The following is a 21,889-nucleotide window of genomic DNA, read 5'->3' as shown; positions in this document are numbered from 1 at the left end:
TAATTTGACACCTAATTAATGATGTTTGATATTATTTTTATTATACAATTCCCAGAAATCCAATAAATCCCAACAACACTAAATGTCACGAGATAACATAACATAGTACAAAGTCATCCTCAGAAATAAAATTCAAATGAAAACCTGATGGCTTGTATGTATAAGGAAAAAGGAAACTGGTTCAGATCGCATCAGGAGAAATTGCACCCACTTGATTTTTAGATATATTTGAAGTCCAACTAAAACCCCAGATATTGGGGGAAATGAAGGATTCAATAATAGTGTTTTTAAAGGGACAGAATCACTTCAAAATGGAATGGAAGTATTGAAACTACCTTGAGCCACTTGAGGTCAATTTCAGGTAGTGGAGATTCTTTACTTCTTGCTCTGCTTAGTATGGTTTCCATGAAAACACACTCATTAGCCTGATGCACAATTGCATTGATGCGGCTCCATGTCAGGGTAACAACTGTCTGTTGTGAGACCCAGGACAACCTCTAAACACACAAATGACTATAAAAGCGCCCATTGTTCTTGTGCCTTGTGAGCGATATGGTTTACCTGCAGATAAACTATACCCAGGAAAAAAAGCAAGCTACTTTATGATGGTATATTGATGGCATTTAGCTTTCCTTGTCATTTAAGCCAATATTAGGCAAAATAGGAAACGTCTGTGTCCAGGCACAAATGCATAATGCACCACCCCTAGATCTTCTTTCTGTCACCCACCCAGTTCTCATGCAGCCCCTAGCCTTGGAACTCATACTCCAGTGAAATGTACCAGGCCCTTCCCTTACCCCTTATGAGTACAGGCAGTGTGTGCTCAGTGCTGTGAAAAAGACCTCTAGATCGAGAGTTAGAAACCAGCATTCTAACGCCATTATTTTGCTACACAATATTTGGCCAGTCACTTATTATTTCTTGGGGGACCCAACGACATATCACATCTGTAAAGTGTATAGGTTGGGAGGAAGCAGCAGCTAAATGTACACGATGATCTCTTCTAGCTTGAAATCTCTATAAATCTAGAAACTACTTTCCTACTATTCCAAAAACTGTGTTTCATTTCGGAATTACTCTTTACCTTTAGTCTTGAGCTCATTAGGGACTCCATTGGAAGATATTTCAAGCCAACGTCTTTCAGTGAGTCGGGGAGGTTTGGGGAGGAAGAATTTTCGTTGCCCTCTTGGAATTGGTGAATGTCTACAGCTACCTTGTCTTATGCCCCAGTTCTTCCCCTAAAATACTGATGTTGGCCCTAAAGACCACATTTTCTTTTATGAAAGTGTACATGCAAAAAAAATACTTTCCTCTGCTCATCTGTATCCAACATTGCGCTTATGGCTTATTAAAGTTCATCACGATTTTTATTCTCCAGAAACAGTTTTGCCTCAATTGTACCTTCTCATGCACTTTTGTACCTCTTGATATGCAAACATTCCATAGATATTTGTAATGCACATCTCTTCCACCTATTAAGTCAGCAGATTATTCAAGCACATGCATAATTGGAAGGAACCAACCTAATTTTTGCTGCTATGTTTATTACTATGCTTTACTCATTTTCTACTTTTTCTTTTTTCTGTTTAATTACCCTTCCTTATGAAGTGTTCCACTATTTAGGATATCCTAAGACTACTCCCCTCATATGACCACACATGCATACATAGCGGCCACAAACCACTACCACCCACAAAATGAGCTATGAATTTGCCAAAAGGTAAAGAAGTCCCCGAGGAGTCATGACTCCAGGAATAAAGTCTTGGCAAATAATTCACCCCGAGCCAAAGCAAACTTTCAAAGTGCCATTTAAAAAACCCATAATGGGTGAGTAATGAGTGAATAAGGAGCTTGGTGAATTTTATGTGAAATGCAAATAAGAAATTTTATTATACACATAGCTATAATTTACACCATTGTTTTTTTGGTTTTTTTTAGTTCAGCTAAATACCAACAGGGTTTTTGTTGTAACTATATCATTTGCAGCTATTATGGTTAATTATGTAACTGCCATTCCCTTGACAGCAGATGGTTCAGAGCTGCTGTGGGGTTACCCCAAAAGCTGTTCTCAGAGCTCCCTGTTGCCCAGGTCACTTTAGGAGCAGGAGTTGGGGACGTAGAGAGACCATCATTCAGCCCACAAAGGGGCAATTGATTGCAGTGTAGACGATGTAGGAATTCTTCTCTTCAGATGAGGAAGTTTTCCTGGAAATAATTCCATGAACTAACATTTTTATTTATTGAAATCTGCTTTCCTGCTGACATGCAAACATGATCATTACAGTAACTTCTCACAACTTAACTTTCTCTTCCCTGGCCCTCTCTTATGTGGTTAAATGGTTTGTGTACACTTAACTGCTCAGAAGCTTCATATTTCAAGGGACCCCTTTAATAATACAAATCACCCTCTGGTTGACTGGCAAAACTTTGAATTTCCCCAAGTCACATTTGAAGGCAGCTCTGTACAAATCCACAAACAGTAAATATCCCAAAGAGCTAACTTATAAACAAAATTACCATAATCACGAAAAATAAAACTGCTTATTTCCCAAGCAATAAATTTAAAATTACTTCTGCAAAGTTAAAACTATGCTATGAATAAGGAGAGGAGATGGTAGACTTTAAAATGGTACGAATGATAAAATCATTGATTTTTTAAAAACTCCAACACCTCTTTTGAGTCCCTTTCCTATGAAAACTATTGTTCTCTCTCGCTCTCCTTTTCCTTTTGGCTTCTTAAAAGAAGAGTTTATGTTAATGTCTTCACTTCTTTTTTCTTAGCATATGCTCATTTTTTCCTGTATCATTAAGGACAAAGCCTCAGTTGCCATAACAAAGACCAAAATAAATGTTGCTTAATGAGAAAATTTTGTTATTGTTAATCCTCACCTGAGGATATTTTTCCATTGATTTTTACAGAGAGAGAGAGAGAGAGAGAGAGAGAGAGCGCGCGCGAGAGCGAAACACCGATGTTAGGGAGACACATTGATTGGTTGCCTCCCGCACGTGTCCTGACCGTTGGGGATCAAGCCTGCAACCAACGTACATGGCCTTGACTGGAATGGAACCGGAGACTCTTCAGTCCAACACTCTAACCACTGAGCCAAATCCAATAGGGCTTAAACAAGAAATATTTAATTTACTTTTGCATAATAATTTGAGTGTAAGTTGCTTGAATGTCAGGGTCTCAGATTCCTTCTGTCCTGTGGCAGCCATCATTAAAATGAGGTCCTTACTGACAAAGTTGAAGATGGCTCACATCTTGTCCACCAGCACCATTACTGCTAAGTTCCTGCCAGTAGGAAGGGGAGGGCACACCCTTTCCTTTTAAACATGTGGCTTGGAAGATACACACATTTCATTGGGCAAAACCTAGTCTCATGGCCATACACAAGGGAAACCAGGAAATGTAGGTTTATCTGGGAGCCATGTGCCCAGCTAAAGACTCATGGTTTCTATTTTTAGAGGCAGCAGGATAAAAAGGATGTTGAGACCATTAGGAGACGTTGCCACCTTTTTTAACTGTGAAGTCAAACAGCTTTTTCTAACTCCTTACCGCTACTAGCTTTTGACTCTGATGATAGTTTCTTCCATCTTGAAATGCTCCATGGCTCTCATAGTATTCTGAGTATGTTTCTGGGAAGGTGGTCACTCTCTTTTATCCCCATTAGCTCCTCTTTTCCTTCTATACCTTAAGTAACCTACCCCCACGGTTCAGATCTCAGTGTTCCTCTTCTCTGCTCGATACCCTCTCCCCAGCTAGTCCCAATGATTTTCACAGCTCCATCTATCACTTCTTTGCGAAGGCCTCCTGAGTCTTCCTACCCAGAGCCAACCTCTTAGTTCTCATTCTCAGACCCAAGTCTCCTAAAGCACACCAGACCTTCCCATAGGATGCCCAACCTTCACCTGCAGTTCAGTACATCCCAGTAAGAATTTATTCTGTCCCCTCTGAGGCCTACTCTTCTTAGGTCCCCTAGCTTTCAATTGCACCACTATCTTCCTAGTAGTAAGAGACAGGCTAGAAACCTCAATCATTTTTAATGCTATAAGATTCACTTCCCACCAGTTGCTGATTTTCAGTTTTGCCTCCTCAGTTGATATTCTGCTTTACCCTGCTTTTACAGTGGCTTTGCCCTCATCCATCTCTCACCTGGATTATTAAAACATCCTCCTACCTGTTCTCTATGCCTATAGTTTTTCTATTTCCTCTTCAATATTCTTTTGTATCCAGTTGTCTTTCTACAACCTAAGTTAGATCACATCTATTTCTTCAAACATGTTCTGTTGTTTTCTATTACTAGTGAAATAAAGGAAGAGAATTAGCCATATATGTATAAGGTTGGTACTTAAATTCATTAACTTGTTGGGTCCTTGAAAGAAAAGCCCCGAAAGGTGTATTGCACCATATCTGGTTTGGCTCAGTGGATAGAGAGAGCATCGGCCTACAGACTGAAGGGTCCTGAGTTTTATTCCAGTCAAGGGCACATGTCAGGGGTTGTGGGCTCGATCCCTAGTAGGGGACCTGCATGAGGCAGCCAATTGATGATTCTCTCTCATCATTGATGTTTCTATCTCTCTCTCCCTCTCTCTTCCTCTCTGAAATCAATAAAAATATATATTTTTTAAAATTATTTTTAAAAAAGGTGTATTGCTATTTCATAGGTAAGCACAGGAGAGACTAAACGATTTGCCAATGTTACAGTTTTACTAGTAAGCAACAGTATTGGGGGAAAGGACTTAGGTCTTCTTTGACACTAAAGCCTGAGCTCTTTCAAGTTTTCCACTTTCTCCAAAATTATAGCATGAGCCTCCAAAAATCGTCCCTTAATCCACTTTTCAATCTCATTTTCTATATCCTCAACCCGCATGTACAACTCACTGTTTCTCACACCTGCACATTCTCTCCGTGAATTCTCATTGGATCATTTCTTTACATTGCCCTGTCCTGGTTATTTCCTGTTGGTCAAAATATTGTCACCCTTTAAGGACTACCTCCAAAACCAGCTCTTCCAGAAATTTTCTGAGTTGCCTCTAAGTAGAACTACCCTTTCTTCTGGTCTCTGACAACATACTTTTCTTCCATCCTTTAGCAGTTCATTGCAACTTGTTTTTTTTTTAACAATTGTGTGTATTTTCCCACCTGTTCAATATAAACGCATTCCTTGTTCTGTCTTCTATGGTGCATTCTTCAGCACAGAGCCTAGTAATTGTTTATTGATGTAGAAAGGACTTCACAACATAGAATAAAGTGATTTAAAGTGTGCATGGAAGATCCTCAGCAGTGCAAGAGTTTGAAGGAGGAAGTGATCCCAGAGCAATGTGAAAGCCAGGGAGGGTCTTAGAAAAAGACCCTCCGAGGCAGGACCAGCCGAGGCAGAAAATTGTAGAGGGGATTCAGGAGCCACTGGGGGAATGTTGGAGATCAGTGGCTTGCAAATGTGGCAGATCTGCCAAATCTCTTGGAGAACCTTGTGTAAATGTACACAAACTTAATTATAATCCCAGGGTAAGCTTTGTAGGTGGGAGGGAGAAGGATACCTCCCCAGCAGATCTTGCGACATTCTCAGTCAAGTTTAGGAACTGCTACACTTAGGTGATCTTGAAGGTCTCTTGCAACCCTGATTTACTGTGATTTTAGATAGGAAATGAGCTGGGCATTGACAGAACTGATGAATTCAGCTACTTAGAGAAGAAAGGAGTAAGAACATTCTTAAAGATCACAAGGCAAAGGCCTGGACTTGGGAGGCTCAATACACATTTTGGAAGAATGACATAGTGAGATTTGTGGGGCCAGCCTAACTGCTGGGTTTTCTGTTTCCCTCTCTGCATGCTCAGTCCACATCAGCCTCACCTGCATTTGCATTTTGCATTCACATAATATAAATTTGCAGCTTAATCAGCTTGATTTAAACAGATTCTTTTAAAATACCTATTACTAGTATGTTTTAACTGCTGTACAAGCTATGAAACCCTATTCTGGAAGAATTTAATCTAGTGATCACATACTGTCTCCTTCATGAAGTTTTTCCGAAACTCGGTGAGCTGACTTTCCTCCAAAATTCTGTCTCTTCCATTTTAGCACTAGTGATTTCTTTTTCATTCTTTTAGTTACAGGCAATTCCTCCCTTACATAAATCATAAGCCCTAGAAGACCATGGCAAAGTCTTCTACTTCATTTTCTCTGTAGCACCTTTTATGTCCTTACTCATAGTAGGTGCTCAATTAACATTTGTTGAACAAATAAACAATCACTGTGATTTCTTTTGCCATGTTGAAATTGATTACAGAATTTTCTGTCTGCTGCTGATAGATGAGGGAGCTTATTTATTTGGATTTTGGTGGTAGAATACCCCAAATACATCCCATATGGGTTGCTTTTTTCCAAGGATTTAAAATCTTAAGAGCTTTGTTAAAAAGAATAGACATGTTCCGGACAAGAAAGATTAGTCAATGGAGTAAAACAATCACCTTCTCTGTTCTTGACTGTATTACTTTCAATTTGTCTTAAAAAAAGAAAGTGAAGATCCTTGGGGTTCATGGCTGTGCCAAGCCTCAAACCTCTTTGGAGCTCAAATAAGAACCTTAGAGAGCATCTGTCTGCACTCTATTTCCCTAGCTTGGCAGACAGCAGTGGAAACCCAAAGTAAGTCTCCTTCATTCAGCTAGAATATTTCTAAATTGCTTATCTGTGGGCCTCCTGACAGCTCCTGCCTTGGGCATAGACTAGATGGAATAGGGGTCTGCCCGGGAAGTATGATTTAAGGGGCGCCAGAAAGGCTGCCTGCTCCACATAATCTCCCCTGTTCCCTCACCCTTTTGTTTTAGTCACTGCGCAAAGAGCCTCTGATCAGCTCTCGTTTGGTGAGACTTGGTAGGTGGTGCAGATTTCAAAATCAAAGAGGGGGGAGTTGGCGTCTACGAGCACATGCATGTCTTCATTATCAGGATTGGAAAGGCCCTCCAAAGACTAGCCGTGCATTGCAATTAAATGTGCAGATTTATGACACAGGGCCGCCTTCAGTTTCCAATCTGTCTCCCAGACACCTACCTCTCCCTGAACAAGGAAATGCAATGCTGTTACCTTTCACTCCGCACCTAAATCGCCGGGCGGCTCAGGGTGTTTCGTCTACCAAGTGCAGAGTGATTGGCTTTAACTGATCATGCATTCCAGGGCAAGTCCAGGGACCCCCCACCTCCCCACTTCCACTCCCCTGTGGCCTGGGGGAGAGGCTCTGCAAACGGAAGCGGCTTTTGTTCTGCCATTAATCATTTGCAGTCAAAATGTGTTTGGGTGCTACAAGTGATAGCCCGCTAAAACCATGAAGTGGCTGATTGTGTAGCTGGTGAAATTTGGTCTGTAAGAAGGCTTTTTTCATTGTAAATAGAAAAATCTCTTAAGAATGAAGTAGGGAAATGGTCAAACTTAGGAAGTAGAAGTGGTGGGCTGATTTATGATGGACTAACTTTTAGAGACTAGACTCTGATGTGTAAGGAGCTGAGTCTTTTCATCTACCGTAAGACCTGCTAGTGAGGCCAACCTGGGGAGAAACACGGGGGTGGTGGGGTAGTTGGGGTCAGGGGTCAGATTCTGAAGAGAGAATGAGCATAGGAGAGTGTGTGTCCGTTCAAGTCTGTGGTCCTGTTGGTGTGTCTGAGATACATGATTGTCAGTTTACTCGTTATTTCATATTGTTATGGCTCTCTTTTTTCCATTTTATTTCCTTACCCTTTGGAAACATAAACTAGTCAATAATGTTTTCATCAGCTGCTGTAATGAGGAAGAAATTTCTCTGTACATTGAGGAATTAAGAAGTCTGGTCTTTGTGGTGTTTGTGTTTTACTGACAGTGAAGACTGACTGATTTCATTCACTTTCATAACTATTATCCCTGTGTAATAGTTATATCAAGAATTCAGCAATAGCCCTAGCCGGTTTGGCTTAGTGGATAGAGCATCAGCCTTTGGACTGAAGGGTCCTGGGTTGGATTCTGGTCAGGGGCACATACCCAGGTTGCAGGCTCAATCCCCAGTAGGGGGCATGCAAGAGGCAGCCAATCAATGATTCTCTCTCATCATTGATGTTTCTCTCTCTCTCTCTCTTCCTCTCTCTCTCTTTCTCCCTTCCCATCTGAAATCAATACAAAAATATATTTTAAAAAAAAGAATTCAGCAATACCTAGTGAAGAAGTTTTTGTCCAGGAGGATAGAAATCAGGGAGGGTCCCACAGCCCCTGGCAGGTGTCCATGATTGCACTTAGTAATTTAGAACGAAAGTTGGGCAGGAGCCCCTTTTCCCCTGGCTATGGAGAAACAAGCTGACTCAGTGAACTGAGGATAGTTCCTGGTTGAGATTGAGGATTATCAAAAGGCCCCAAACAAACCCCAGAGAGCACACAGAGCCTTATTTCTGATGTTCAGGTTACCAGGCAGTGGCTGGAGCATGACCTGACATAGCTAAGTCCTTCTAAAAGCACAACATTCAAAACCACTCTATAATGTTAATGCCTCATGTAAACCTCATGAGGAAAAGACCGAGATGTGACCCTCCTTTTTGGCTCTCTTGGCAGTACCCTGGCTGTCAGCAAGAACGGGCCTCTTACGAAAGGCAGCCGAAGGGCAGCCAAGAAGAAAGTGGTTGATCCATTTTCTAAGAAAGATTGGTGTGATGTGAAAGCACCAGCTCTGTTCTATACAAAAGATAGAAAAACACTAGTCACGAGAACTCAAGGAACCAAAATCGCATCTGATGGTCTCAAGGGTCGTGTTTTTGGAGTGAGCCTTGCTGATCTGCAGAATGATGAAGTTGCATTTAGAAAATTCAGGCTAATTATTGAGGATGTTTAGGGCAAAAACTACCTAATTTCCATGGCAAGGATTTTACCCATGACAAAATGTGCTCCATGGTCAAAAAATGGCAGTGCATGATTGAAGCTCATGTTGATGTCAAGACAACCGATGGTTATTTGCTTTATCTATTTTGTGTTGGTTTTACTAAAAAACTGCAACAATCAGATTCGGAAGACCTCTTGTGCTCAGCATCAGCAGGTCCACCAAGTCCTGAACAAGATGATGGAAATCATGACCCGAGAGGTGCAGGCAAATGATTTGAAAGGAGTGGTCTATAAATTGATTCCAGAGAGCACTGGAAGAGACATAGAAAAACCCTACCATTCTATTTCTCTGCTGTATGTTAGAAAAGTCAAAATGCTGGAGAAGCCCAAGTTTGACGTGGAAAACTCATGGAGCTTCCTGGTGAAGGCAGCAGTTCTGGAAAAGCTACTGAGGATGAGACAGGTGCTAAAGTTGAGTGAGCTGATGGATATGAGGCCCTAGTCCAATTGTCTGTTTAAAATTCAGATATTTAATGGAGACAAATAAAAAATACTATTTGTAGGGGAGGGGGAAGATATTAACCTCAAACTTCGCCATCTAAACTGGCATGAATATGTATTGAATTTTCTTAAGTAAGGCACTTCCACACCTTTCCAAAGTCTCTTTGTATGGTATTCTTTGTTCCTCCGCCTGACACTACTTACTTCAAGGCTGCAAGGAGATCATGGCAAAGAGTAAATAGCCAGTTAGTATTTCATCTTTGCAGCTTCTTATACCTCTTCTGTGACTATTTTTCCTAAAGGGAGACCATAAAGATGCCATCATTTGCTGTTAGAAGAAGCTCTCTCATCATGATTAGTAAAGCCAACCCACATAGGGTAGTCAGACTGGCAAGTTATTTTACAAGTGCAATCTCCAGTAGGTACCAATGCCTCTTCTATCCCACCAAAACCTTATCCACCATTCAAAGGGCCCAAAGCCAGAATTTACTGGGCCAGCAACAGAGGCATGTTTTTCTCATGTTTCCTTGATGATCATGCTTCTCCATGTATTTTAAAACAGTCACCAGAATGGAAGTTCTTGTCCTTGTTAGAGAGATTCAGATTAACATGTCTGAATTTTAGGGTTAGACTAGTGGTATAGTGGTTGGGACCTTCACTTTTATGATCCTGCTTTTTAGAAAACTTTTTAGGCATTCCCTGTGGCATGCTGGCTTGGAGGCCCACTACTACAAATGCTGGTGCAGAGAGCCTGCCTTTCCCTCTTTGAGACTATTTTAATCTCCTCTCTTCAGTGACGAGGGATATTAAGTCTTCTCTAAAGAGATTCACATTACGGCTGGTCCAATTTCATGTTTTTACCACCATGCATTTCATGAACTATATTCCCTGCAATGCTCCCTTTTCTTTGCCTTTATCCACCAATGTGACTTTCGTTGTCTTCAGTAAAGATATACCTGGTCTGGCTCATGCAGTGATTCATGTTTTAGATCGCACAGTACCTGATGTCTGATAGTTTCCTCTTTGAGGCTGGTAGCACTTAGGCAAAAACTTCTGTACTCCTGACGTCACTTCCTTGGTCCTGTTGTCTGCATTACAAAAGTGAATGATGTATTAATAAGTATGCCTTGACAATATTACCAGACTGTATATTTCTGTACTTGCTAAAGTGAATTAATTAGCCATTATCATTTAAGAGAATTTCTAATAAATATCACCAACAGTTGTTTAAAACAGAATAGTATTTTTTTCATTTTTTAAAAATTCTCACCTGAGGATATATTTTTATTGATTTTAGAGAAAGGAGCGGGGGGGGGGGGCGGGGAGAGAGAGAGGAAGAGAGAGAGAAATATGGATCAGTTGCTTCCCATACACACCTCGCCTGGAGATCAAACCCACACCTTTTTATTTTTGGTGTGTGGGATGACGCTCCAACCAACTGAGCCACCTGGCCAGGTGCTTTTTTTTTTTTTTTCCACTTTTAAAATATTTAATTTTTTTTTAGAGAAGTTTCAAGTTTATAACCAAATTGAGAATGAAGTACAAAGATTTTCCATGTATGCCCTGTCTCCACATATGCATAACCTTCCCCATTATCAACATTACTCATCAGAATGGTACCTATAAAAAAATAAAAACAAAGATGAACCCAGTGTTCATAGTTTAGTTTATGGTTCACTCTTGGTGTTTGGACAAATGTATGATGACTCATATCTACCATTACTGTATCATATTTAGTATTTTCTCTGCCCTAAAAATCCTCTGTGCTCTGCCTAGTCATGTCTCCCTGGTGCTCCACAACCACTGATCTTATTATTGTCTTCATCATTTTGCCTTTTCCACAACATTGACTCATTTTTAAACACTAAAATTGACTCCACTGTTTAGAGTATATGCCCCCACCCTGAGCCATGATTTGAGATAGATAAGTTATGTCCAGACACCAACTAGTTGCCTATGTGATATTTTCATTAAAAATATGATGTGGCCTCATACTTAAGAGTTATTTAGAAGTTAATAGGCTAACAGTTTTGTTACAATTCAGAAAGCTATTCAGAATGGAAACAAAAGGAAAAGAAAAAGAGGAGATGACCCCCCCACCTGCCCCCGCCACACACACACGAGAGAGAGAGAGAGAGAGAGAGAGAGAGAGAGAGAGAGAGAGAGAATTGTAGTCACAGAATTAAATTTGGAGGAAACTTGGGCAGAATGCAATCAGATGGATCCATTTCATTTTTATTCCAGGGTTATTATAAAAAAAAAAAAGAGAAGCAAATAGAAATTGAAAAGTACATTAGGATCACAATCAGGAAGATCATGCAAAATGCCAAGCAAAACCATGAAGAAAATGAACCATAATGAAATGTGAGGTCATTCCTGTCTTTATAAATGGGAAGTAAGAGGATGTTCCTGTGGGCACTTACTTTTCCCCACATTTCAGCTTATATGAATCCATCCCCAGAGGGCCTGTCTGTAAGTATTTGCCAGAGTCTTTTGATCTCTCAGCATTAGAACATATCTGGAAAGTAAGAAGCAGGGAAGAATGGTAGAACTGGCCATGTTTCTGATTTTTAAACATGTGATACTTTACTAGAGCCCAAAATCTCAAATCTAGTGGTTCTGGCTGTCAGAAGAATCATCATTTCAAAACACATTGTCTTCTATATATATCTATAATAATAAAAGCATAATGTGCTACTGCTGGTGGGAATGCAGACTGGTGCAGCCACTGTGGAGAACAATATGGAGTTTCCTCAAAAAAATGAAAATGGAACTCCCATTTGACCCAGTAATCCCACTCCTAGGAATATATCCTAAGAAACCAGAAACACCAATCAGAAAAGATATATGCACCCCTATGTTCATAGCAGCACAATTTACAATAGCTAAGATTTGGAAACAGCCTAGGTGCCCGTCAGCAGATGACTGGATCAGAAAACTATGGTACATCTACACAATGGAATACTATGCTGCCATAAAAAAGAAGGAATTCTTACCATTTGTAGGAAGCTGGATGGAATTAGAGGACATTATGCTAAGTGAAATAAGCCAGTCAATGAAAGAAAAATACCACATGATCTCACTCATTTGGGGATAATGAAAAACATTATAAACTGATGAACAAAAAGATAGATACAGAGGCAGTAAAGCATCAAACAGACTGTCAAATTACAGCGGGAAGGTTAGGGAGAGGTGGGGGAAATAAGAGATCAACCGAAGGACTTGTATGCATGCATATAAGAATAACCAACAGATGTAAAACATTGGGGGGTGAGGGCATGTATGGGAGTGGGGTTGGGGGGGCAATGGTAAGATATGTACACATATAATACTTAAATAAAAAATATGTAAAAAAAATTTAGAAAACAAAACAAAGAATTAAAAGTTAAAAACAAATAAGGTCAAAGCAAAACTGTTAACAGAATTATCCTATCTAATAAAAGAGAAACATGCAAAAAAAAAAAAAAGCATAATGTGCTAATTAGACCGGACAGCCAAATGACCTTCCAGATGTCATTCCAGACGAAGCCACAGTGGCAGGGACCAAGGCAGAGGCAGTTAGGGACAATCAGGCAGGCAGACGAGTGGTTAGGGGTAATCAGGCAGGTAAGCAGAGGAGTTAGGGGCGATCAGGCAGTCAGGCAGGTGAACAGTTAGGAGCCAGTGGTCCTGGATAGCGAGAGGGATGTCCAACTGCCGGTTTAGGCCAAATTGGGCCTAAACCAGCAGTCGGACATCTCCCAAGGGGTCCCGGATTGCGAGAGAGTGCAGGCCCGGCTGAGGGATACCCCCTCCCCCCATGCAAGAATTTTGTGCACCGGGCCTCTAGTATATATATTTTTTATTTCAGAGAGGAAGGGAGAGGGAGAGGGAGAGGGAGAGAGAGAGAGAGAGATAGAAACATCAATGATGAGAGTGAATCATTGATCAGCTGCCTCCTGCATGCCCCCTCCTGGGGATCAAGCCCACAACCTGGGCATGTGCCCTTGATTGGAATCAACCCAGGACCCTTCAATCCACAGGCCCATGCTCTATCCACTGAGCAAACCAGCTAGGGCAAAACGCATTGTCTTCTTAAATTGGTTGTCCACCTCCACGATATCTCTGAATAGTTCTTTAGGAAAAGGACTTCTATTGGCTATCATTCTCCTGAAGACAAAGGTGTTTATTTTTTTCTTCTCCCCTAGGGGTTTCTATGGGTTCTATTGAATTCCATGCACAAGGATTTTCCAACTTTTTATTTAAAAAAAAACACACAAACAAAAACCAGCAGAACTCTTTTTGTCCAAATGAAAACATGCTTGAAGCCCCAATATATAAAACAGATAAAATAAAGCTTTTCTGGTGAAGCAGGGCTTGCAGATGTTAGGGGTCTAGAAGGTCCCCTAACTCTTCCTCCTCTCCCTGAAACATCTTTGTTGAACATTAAGGCTCTTTCAAAGACAGTTTGAAAACATTGCTCTAAAATGTTGGTTTTTTCAATAGTGACAAGGAGTATAAAAGAGTCTAAACACTCTATCTACCTTACCTGCTCAATAATTTCATGTATCTCTTGATTGGTTGGTGTGGTTCATTCCTATGGTCAAAAATGACAGCACTTCTCTTATATAAACTTCATGCTGATTTCAGTATATTCTGCCTTGTGCACCATGAATCAATGAAATACTGAATGTCAAAAGAACAAAGACATTGTACTTCTTCAGCCTTATATGGCTGCATTCTGAATTGGTTTGATTTAGCTGTGGGCATATAAATCTAGCCTGTAGAAAGCCCACAGTACGCCCAGTGTTACGATGTCCCAGATGAAGTTGTAGTCCTGGGGTGCCTAGCCTCTAAGTGGAAAGGCCTGCTACTCTTCAGGATGCAGTTCACTTAGGTGCCACATGATCCCAGCTCTTTTGATAAAGAAAAAGTATGACTTTTTGCCCTTGGCTAGTGTGGCTTGGTTAGCTGAGTGTTGTCCCATGCCCTGAGAGGTCCCAGTTCAATTCCCCATCAGGGTACATGCCTGAGATCCCGGTAGGGGGCCTTCAGGAGGCAGCTGATTGATGTTTCTCTTTCTCATCGATGTTTCTCTCTCTTTGCCCCTCTTCCTGAAGTCAATTAAAAAATATATTAGAAAAGAAAAAGTATGATATTATACATTTTCTAGCTGTTTTCATCGTTAGGGTGGGAACAATGTCTCTTGTAGCTTTCTACTTTCTAAGTGGGAGCAAAATTCCCTCCCCAGGTGCTTCTCCTATGAAACCAAGGCTACAAATCACGTCCACAGAGGGTTAAGCGGGAACATCAGAAGGCATGCATCACTGTCTCATCTCACTCCGTGTCTTTCCTCAGTAGACTTTGGCAGCAAATGAAATTTACTGAAGCCCTCAATAACTCTGTAGGGATCATATGCGGTATAAAGAAAAAGAAGAAAGATGGGGTTTTCAGAAGTCTGTTTTACTGAGGCATTTATGAATTAAAAATAGTTATTTTCTTTCTAACTTATTTTCTTTATGTATCTATTTTTCGAAAGGGGATGCCATATAAGGTTTGAAACCAACATTAGTATTTGCCTGTAACCTATCTGAGCCTTAGTCTCTTTGTGGGCAAAGTAATGTGGATACTTTTAGACATTCTGGAATATATAACTTGACATGTATAAACACAGCACATTTGGGTGGCCTTGAACACCCTTTCTGTTTCCTTATTAGGACTCAATCAGCTAATCAGTAACTGGAACTAGACTTTTAAATGTTTTTACTTTTGTTCCCCAAGGACAGATGGCATGCAAATGCATTAGATAGTCGTTCTACTACTCTAGGTATTTACTAAACATTTATACTTTTTTAAGGTAGGGAAGAAAAACTGTCAATGCAAGTCATTAATTTGTCACTTAGATATCTGCTAATAACTGATTTGTGTGCAGCACAGTGCTAAGGGTAGGAACAGGGAGGAGACCAGATATGCACAGGGTGTGATCATTGTCCTCAAGTGTTCCCAGTGGTGTAAAGGAAATAAGACACCTAGACAGTCCTTAGATGAAAAGTCCTAAGTGCCTTAAGAGAGGCACAAAGTGCCCTTTCACTTGAGAAAAGAGCAATTACTTCTGGCTAAGAGAGATGAAGGAAGCTTTCATGACTTGGGCACTTAAGCTGGGAATAGAAGAATGGGAGGAATTTGAGCACATGGAAATGAGTAAGAAAGTCATTGAAGGAACAGTAAGAGCAAGATGCAGAGGTGAGAAAAGCTTTGTACAAGGAATGGTGGGTGGTTTGCTTGGGACAGGAAGCCACAGGGAGGTGAAGGAAAGTAATCATATTTGGTAAGTACAGGCAGTCCTCGGGTTACGTCAGACTCGACGTACGTTGTTTCATGGTTACATCACTATGTCCCATTTACTTATAAAAAAAAAAATGTTCCGTCATTTTGACGTATGTACATACGTGCTTTATGTTTTTTTGATAGAGGCCCAGTGCACAGATTCGTGCACTGGTGGGGTCCCTCAGCCTGGCCTGCCCCCTCTCATAATCCAGAACCCCTCGGGGGATGTCGGACTGCTGGTTTTGGCCTGATCCCCACAGGCCCAATCCAGATAGGAGGGAACTTGATCCTGTGCATTGAGCATCTGTCCCCTGGTGGTTAGTGCACGTCATAGCAACCAGTCGACCAGTCATTTGATCACTTAGGCTTTTATATATATAGATTATTTATTTACCACAAGTAAAGGTCAGGAATTGTTATCTTTTAAATTTTTTTTCACTGTTTCACTTCATTTCTGCTGTGTATGTGAGTGACATAGGTGCTTATGTAGGTGGGTTCTGACTTATGGTGAAAACAGCATTACATAACATCCTAGGAACAGATCTCCAACATAATCCGAGGAGCTATTGTAATCATATACCGGTATATTTTTTAATTTTCACAGTGATTGTATTACTGAGGTGCAGTATTATACCCACTTTTAGCAGGCGAGGAAATTTAAGTCTCAAAGGGTTTAAGAGATTTGTCTAAGGACAATATAAAACCAGACCTGGGTTTTTAAAGGTAAAACAGACAAGTAAACTAAGTTTAGAAAGTGGGTGAGCTTTGATTGCAAGCGTAAGGAATTGAATCGTATACTATCTAGTTCAAAGAGCAGCAAACCACGGCCCATAGGCCAAATCCATCTCACCACCAGTTTCTCTAAATAGTTTATTAGAACACACGGCATTGCTGTTCATACATGTATTTCTTATGGCCCTTTCACACCATAGCAGCAGAGTTGAGGAGCTGCAGAGACCATATGAACCACAAAGCCTGGAATATTTACTATCTGGCCCTTTTCAGAAAACCTTTGTTATTCTGGCTACAGTATGGGAGTCATTGAACGTTTTCAAACAGAGAAGTGACATTTTTAGAGTTATGCATTATTTTATTAATATATTTTTATTGATTTCAGAGGGGAAGGGAAAGGGAGAGAGAAATAGAAACATCAATGATGAGAGAGAATCATTGACCTGCTGATTTCTGCACACCCCCTAATGGGGACCAAGCCTGCAACCTGGGCATGTGCCCAGACTGGGAATCGAACCGTGACCTCCTGGTCCATAGGTCGATGCTCAACCACTGAGCCATGCTGGCTGAGTGAGTTATGCATTATTAATTGAGACCATGTCCATTGGCAGGAGGATGGATTGGAAGACCCTTTTAGTGGTCTGCACTCCTGGAGTATCACAGTAGCCTTCCAGTAAGTCTCCCAGCCCAAACCTCAAAGCTTAGAGAGTCCAGGAAGGCAGCAAAAATGAGCAAAGTGTGCAGAGTATAGGAAAACCAACTGTGCAAAAGGCTGACGGATGGCATGGCTGACAGCCACAGGGCTGCGAAGGTGGCAAGGAGTGGCAGGAAGTGCCAGGAACTGAGAGGTTGCAGCACAGAAATGCCACTGGATGTTGCCGAACCTTCCAGTTTTATAAGGGAGGTCAGAGCTGGGAATTCTTACATGAAAGCTCTGCATTTACAAATGTTAGCAAGTGAACTTAAATGTATATAAGCCCTCTGAGGTGGAGCACACAGCAGACCTCCAGCTAGCAGTCTTCTCCCACATGATTACCAGAACACTGACTCCAAGTACATGTAATGCCGTCAACGACGTCAGCTGCTGTAGTTTCTGCAGCAGGTGTAGAACACTTTGCCCACCATTTCTGTAGAACATTCTCAAGCAATAGAGATAGGTAGGTAGATAGATGATAAATAGATGATAGATAGATAGATAGATAGATAGATAGATAGATAGATAGATAAATAGATAGATGATAGATAGATAGATAGATGATAGATAGATAGATAGATAGATAGATAGATAGATAGATAGACCATCAATATCTAGTGAGTTCAAAGCAGTTTTTAAGGCCTACCTCTGTGTTCTGCCCTTCCAGTGTTCATAATCTAGCTAGATTGTCATGATAGTAAGCATTTGTTTCTTATCATAGATATGATACAAAAGCAGCTGGGAAACAGCCTTGCCCTCGAAAAAAATGATGTGGACTCTATTGTTAACAACATACAGAGAATCTAGTGAGAATTTGCTGGTTTGCATTTCGAAGCATCAGTTTTGAGCATTGGTGATGTTGTATTAAGGTGACATTAAGGAACTTTATATTTTAATGGATCTTTTTAAAATATTTTTTTATTGATTTCATAGTGGAAGAGAGACGGGGAGAGATTGAAACATCAATGATGAGAGAGAATCATCGGCTGCCTCCGGCATGCCCCCTGCATGTGCCCTTGACCGGAATGGAACCTGGGACCCTTCAGTCCACAGGCCAACCCTCTATCCATTGAGCCAAACTGGCTAGAGCTGTTTTACTGGATCTTAATGGACTTGCATGTTTTCCCCATAACCATTCTTGATGCCTGAATTCTTACATTTTAGAGGTTAGTCACTTATAATCCTTTATTCACCTATTTATTCAGTATTCATTGATCATCTGCTATATGTCAGATGCTGGACAAGATGCTGAGGAAAGAAAGATAATGAAGTCGTACCCCCTGCCTTTGAGGACCTACAGTCTAGTGTACAAGGCAGGTGCCTAGGAATGATCACAGCAGTCAGATAAATGAACCTCAGAGGGAGGTGTCAACTCGAGTCAACCAAATTTACCTTTCTTCATGTAATAAATGTCCCCTAGAAAAAAGAGTTGAAAAGTGTCCCCCTTTGTTAATAAAAATGACTGTAAATGTCCTAGATGGTTGGCAAACTGCGGCTCACGAGCCACATGCAGCTCTTGAGCCGCAGTTTGCCGCTCTGTTGACTAATGAGTTTGCTGACCACTGACCTAGACTCTCGATTCCAATAATTACAGGCTGTTGTTGTTCCTTGTGATTAGGACCCTATCCCAGTGGTCTGCAAACTCATTAGTCAACAGAGCGGCAAATGGCGGCTCCTCGCGAGCCACAGTTTGCCGACCACTAAGTCTTAGGTGGGTTCAGCTGCACAAGGTGTGGGGTAACTTACGAAAAAATGTTCATGACAATGACAGGGCATGAAGCCTGCGGGCCCCGTGCAACTGCACGGGTTGCAATGCCTATGCAGCCTCGTGAGCTCAGCATTGTCAAGAAATTCCAGTGAACTGTATTTTAGGAAAGTAAAGGATTTTTTTTGCAATTCTGTTCTCTAGGTCTCCATTCATTTATGGCATGTATATGCATGCCAGCTACTGTCTCAAGGCCCAAGGACACAGCAGTAAAAATGATATCCACCATCACTGCCTTTGTGTCCCTATGGTCTGGCTGAGAGTTTTGTATGTGATCATTTTCATTACCTGGTCCAATTATGTCTTAATTACATCATGGTAAAAATATTTAAATGGCCAGCGAGTCTCACTTTTTCTTTGTATTTTTAGACATACAGTATCAATAGGAAATACAATTTTTAAGTGCATAAACATAAATTTTCTATAAGAAACAAATGTAATTTTAGTTATCAGAAAACAAAGTTAATGTGAAAAAAATATATTTAATCCCAAGTTCGATAATATATGAAATGTAACTTTTACTTAAAGTGATTACCTCTCTGAAACTTAGAAAAAATATAAGGCAATAGATGCAACCTTTGTTTTGAAATGTAAATAGTTTCTCTTATTCATTTGGTTGAGGGATTTTTCTCATACCTATACCAAAGTTTAGCTTCTAGAAAGGACTTTTAGAATCAGAGAAATTGAGGTGAGTTCTTTGGTTTGCTAAGTCTCAGGATAATAGCAATAACTGGTTTGCTTTCAGTATACAAATACTTAGCTAATAGCTGCACCTGTTTAATTTGTAGTCAGAAACTGTTGCCACGCATTCTGCAGTAGTTTCTCCATTTCTATGATGGAAGATTCCATAATGGTTATCCTTTACTGACCACTTACCATATATATACCAGACATACTAGATGTTTTACATATATCAATTCATGTAATTCTCATAATTATACCTTGTGGTTGATATTTTTTAATTTAAATTCTATTGTTGAAAGTATTACATATGTCTCCTTTTCCCCCACATTGACCCCTCCCCACCTGCTCCCGCCCCCCAGCACATGCTCTCACCCTCCTACTGTCTATGCCCATTGGTTATGCTTATATGCATACATACAAGTCCTTTGGTTGATGTCTCCTTTTTCTCCCATTGACACCCCCCCACCACCATCCCCTGCCATCCCTCTGAGGTTTGACAGTTGGTTCGATGCTTCTATGTCTCTGTATCTATTTTTGTTCATCAGTTTATATTATTTATTCTATTCCACAAATGAGTGAAATCATGTGATATTTTTCTTCGACTGGCTTATTTCACTTAACATAATGTTCTCCAGGTCCATCCATGCTGTTCCAAATGGTAAGAGTTCTTTCTTTTTTACAGCAGCATAGTACCCATTGTGTAGATGTACCACAGTTTTTTAGTCCACTCATCTGCTGATGGGCACTTAAGCTGTTTCCAAATCTTAGATATGGTAAATTGTGCTGCTATGAACATAGGGGTGCATATATCCTTTCTGATTGGTGTTTCTAGTCTCTTTGGATATATTCCTAGAAGTGGGATTACTGGGTCAAATGGAAATTCCATTTTTAGTTTTTTGAGGAAACTCCATACTGTTCTCCACAGTGGCTGCACCAGTCTGCATTCCCACCAGCAGTGCATGAGGGTTCCTTTTTCTCCACATCCTCACCAGCACTTGTCGTTTGTTGATTTGTTGATGATAGCCATTCTGATAGGTGTGAGATGGTATCTCATTGTTGTTTTGATTTGCATCTCTCGGATGATTAGTGACTTTGAGCATGTTTTCATATATCTCTTGTACTTCTGTATGTCCACTTTCGAAAAGTGTCTATTTAGGTCCTTTGCTCACTTTTTAATTGAATTGTTTATTTTCCTTTTGTTAAGTTGTATAAGTTCCCTATAAATTTTGGAGATTAAACCCTTATCAGATGTAATATTGGCAAATATGTTCTCCCATGCATTGGGCTTTCTTGTTGTTTTGTTGATGGTTTCTTTTGCTGTGCAGAAACTTTTTATTTTGATGTAGTCCCATGTGTTTATTTTCTCCTTAGTTTTAATTGTCCTAGGAGATGTGTCGGTAAAGATATTGCTATGAGATATATCTGATATTTTGCTGCCTATGGATTCTTCTAAGATTTTTATGGTTTCCCATCTTACATTTAAGTCCTTTATCCATTTTGAGTTTATTTTTGTGTATGATGTAAGTTGGTGGTCTAGTTTCATCTTTTTGCATGCATCTGTCCAATTTTCCCAACACCATTTATTGAAGAGACTGTGTTGACCCCATTGTATGCTCTTGCTTCCTTTGTCAAATATTAATTGAGCATAATGGCTTGGGTCAATTTCTGAGTTCTCTGTTCCATTGGTCTATATGTCTGTTCTTGTGCCAGTACCAGGCAGTTTTGAGAACAGTGGCTTTGTAATATCGCTTGATATCTGGTATTGTGATCCCTCCAATTTTGTTCTTTTTTCTCAGGAATTCTGTGGCTATTCGGGGTTTATTTTTATTCCATACTAGAGGCCCAGTGCATGAAACTCATGCACTGGGGGGATGTCCCTAAGCCCAGCCTGAACCCTCTCCAATCTGGGACCCCTCAGGGGATATCCGACTGCCAGCTTGGGCCTGATCTCTGGGATCAGGCCTAAACCGGCAGTCAGTCATCCCTCTCACAATCCGGGACTACTGGGTCCCAACCGCTTACCTGCCTGCCTGCCTGATCACCCCCTAATTGCTCCCTTGCCAGCCCGATCTCCCCCAACTGCCCTCCCCTGCCAACCCAGTCACGCCCAACTGCCCTCCCCTGCAGGCCCGGTCACCCCCAACAGCCCCCCCTGCCAGCCATCTTGTGGTGGCCATCTTGTGGCAATGTGGGGGCAGCCATCTTGTGACGACGTGGGGGTGGCCATCATGTGGCAGCCATCTTGTGATAACATGGCGGTGGCCATCTTGTGATGGCAACAGGTGCCCTGCCTTGGTCTGGCACCCCACCTTGTTCTGGTGCCCCGCCTTGGTCTGGAGCCCCACCTTGTCCTGCTCCACCATCCCACCACGGC

The 21,889-nt window shown here is 41.0% G+C and overlaps 1 protein-coding gene and 1 pseudogene across 3 annotated transcripts in view; both read left to right on the top strand.

The window, feature by feature from the left end:
• Positions 1-21,889, top strand: part of FMN1 (formin 1) — a 444,801-nt gene that overhangs the window by 408,303 nt on the left and 14,609 nt on the right. The window lies entirely within an intron of this gene.
• LOC308254246 (small ribosomal subunit protein eS1-like) lies at positions 1,698-9,313 on the top strand (annotated as a pseudogene). The gene is made up of 2 exons: positions 1,698-1,720; positions 8,570-9,313. The product of its transcript is annotated as a small ribosomal subunit protein eS1-like (transcript).

The sequence above is a fragment of the Plecotus auritus genome (genome assembly GCF_963455305.1).
Source record: "Plecotus auritus genome assembly, chromosome: 1".
NCBI lineage: Eukaryota > Metazoa > Chordata > Mammalia > Chiroptera > Vespertilionidae > Plecotus > Plecotus auritus.
Note: the sequence above shows the minus strand (reverse complement) of the source record. Positions and strands in the feature narration are given on the sequence as shown.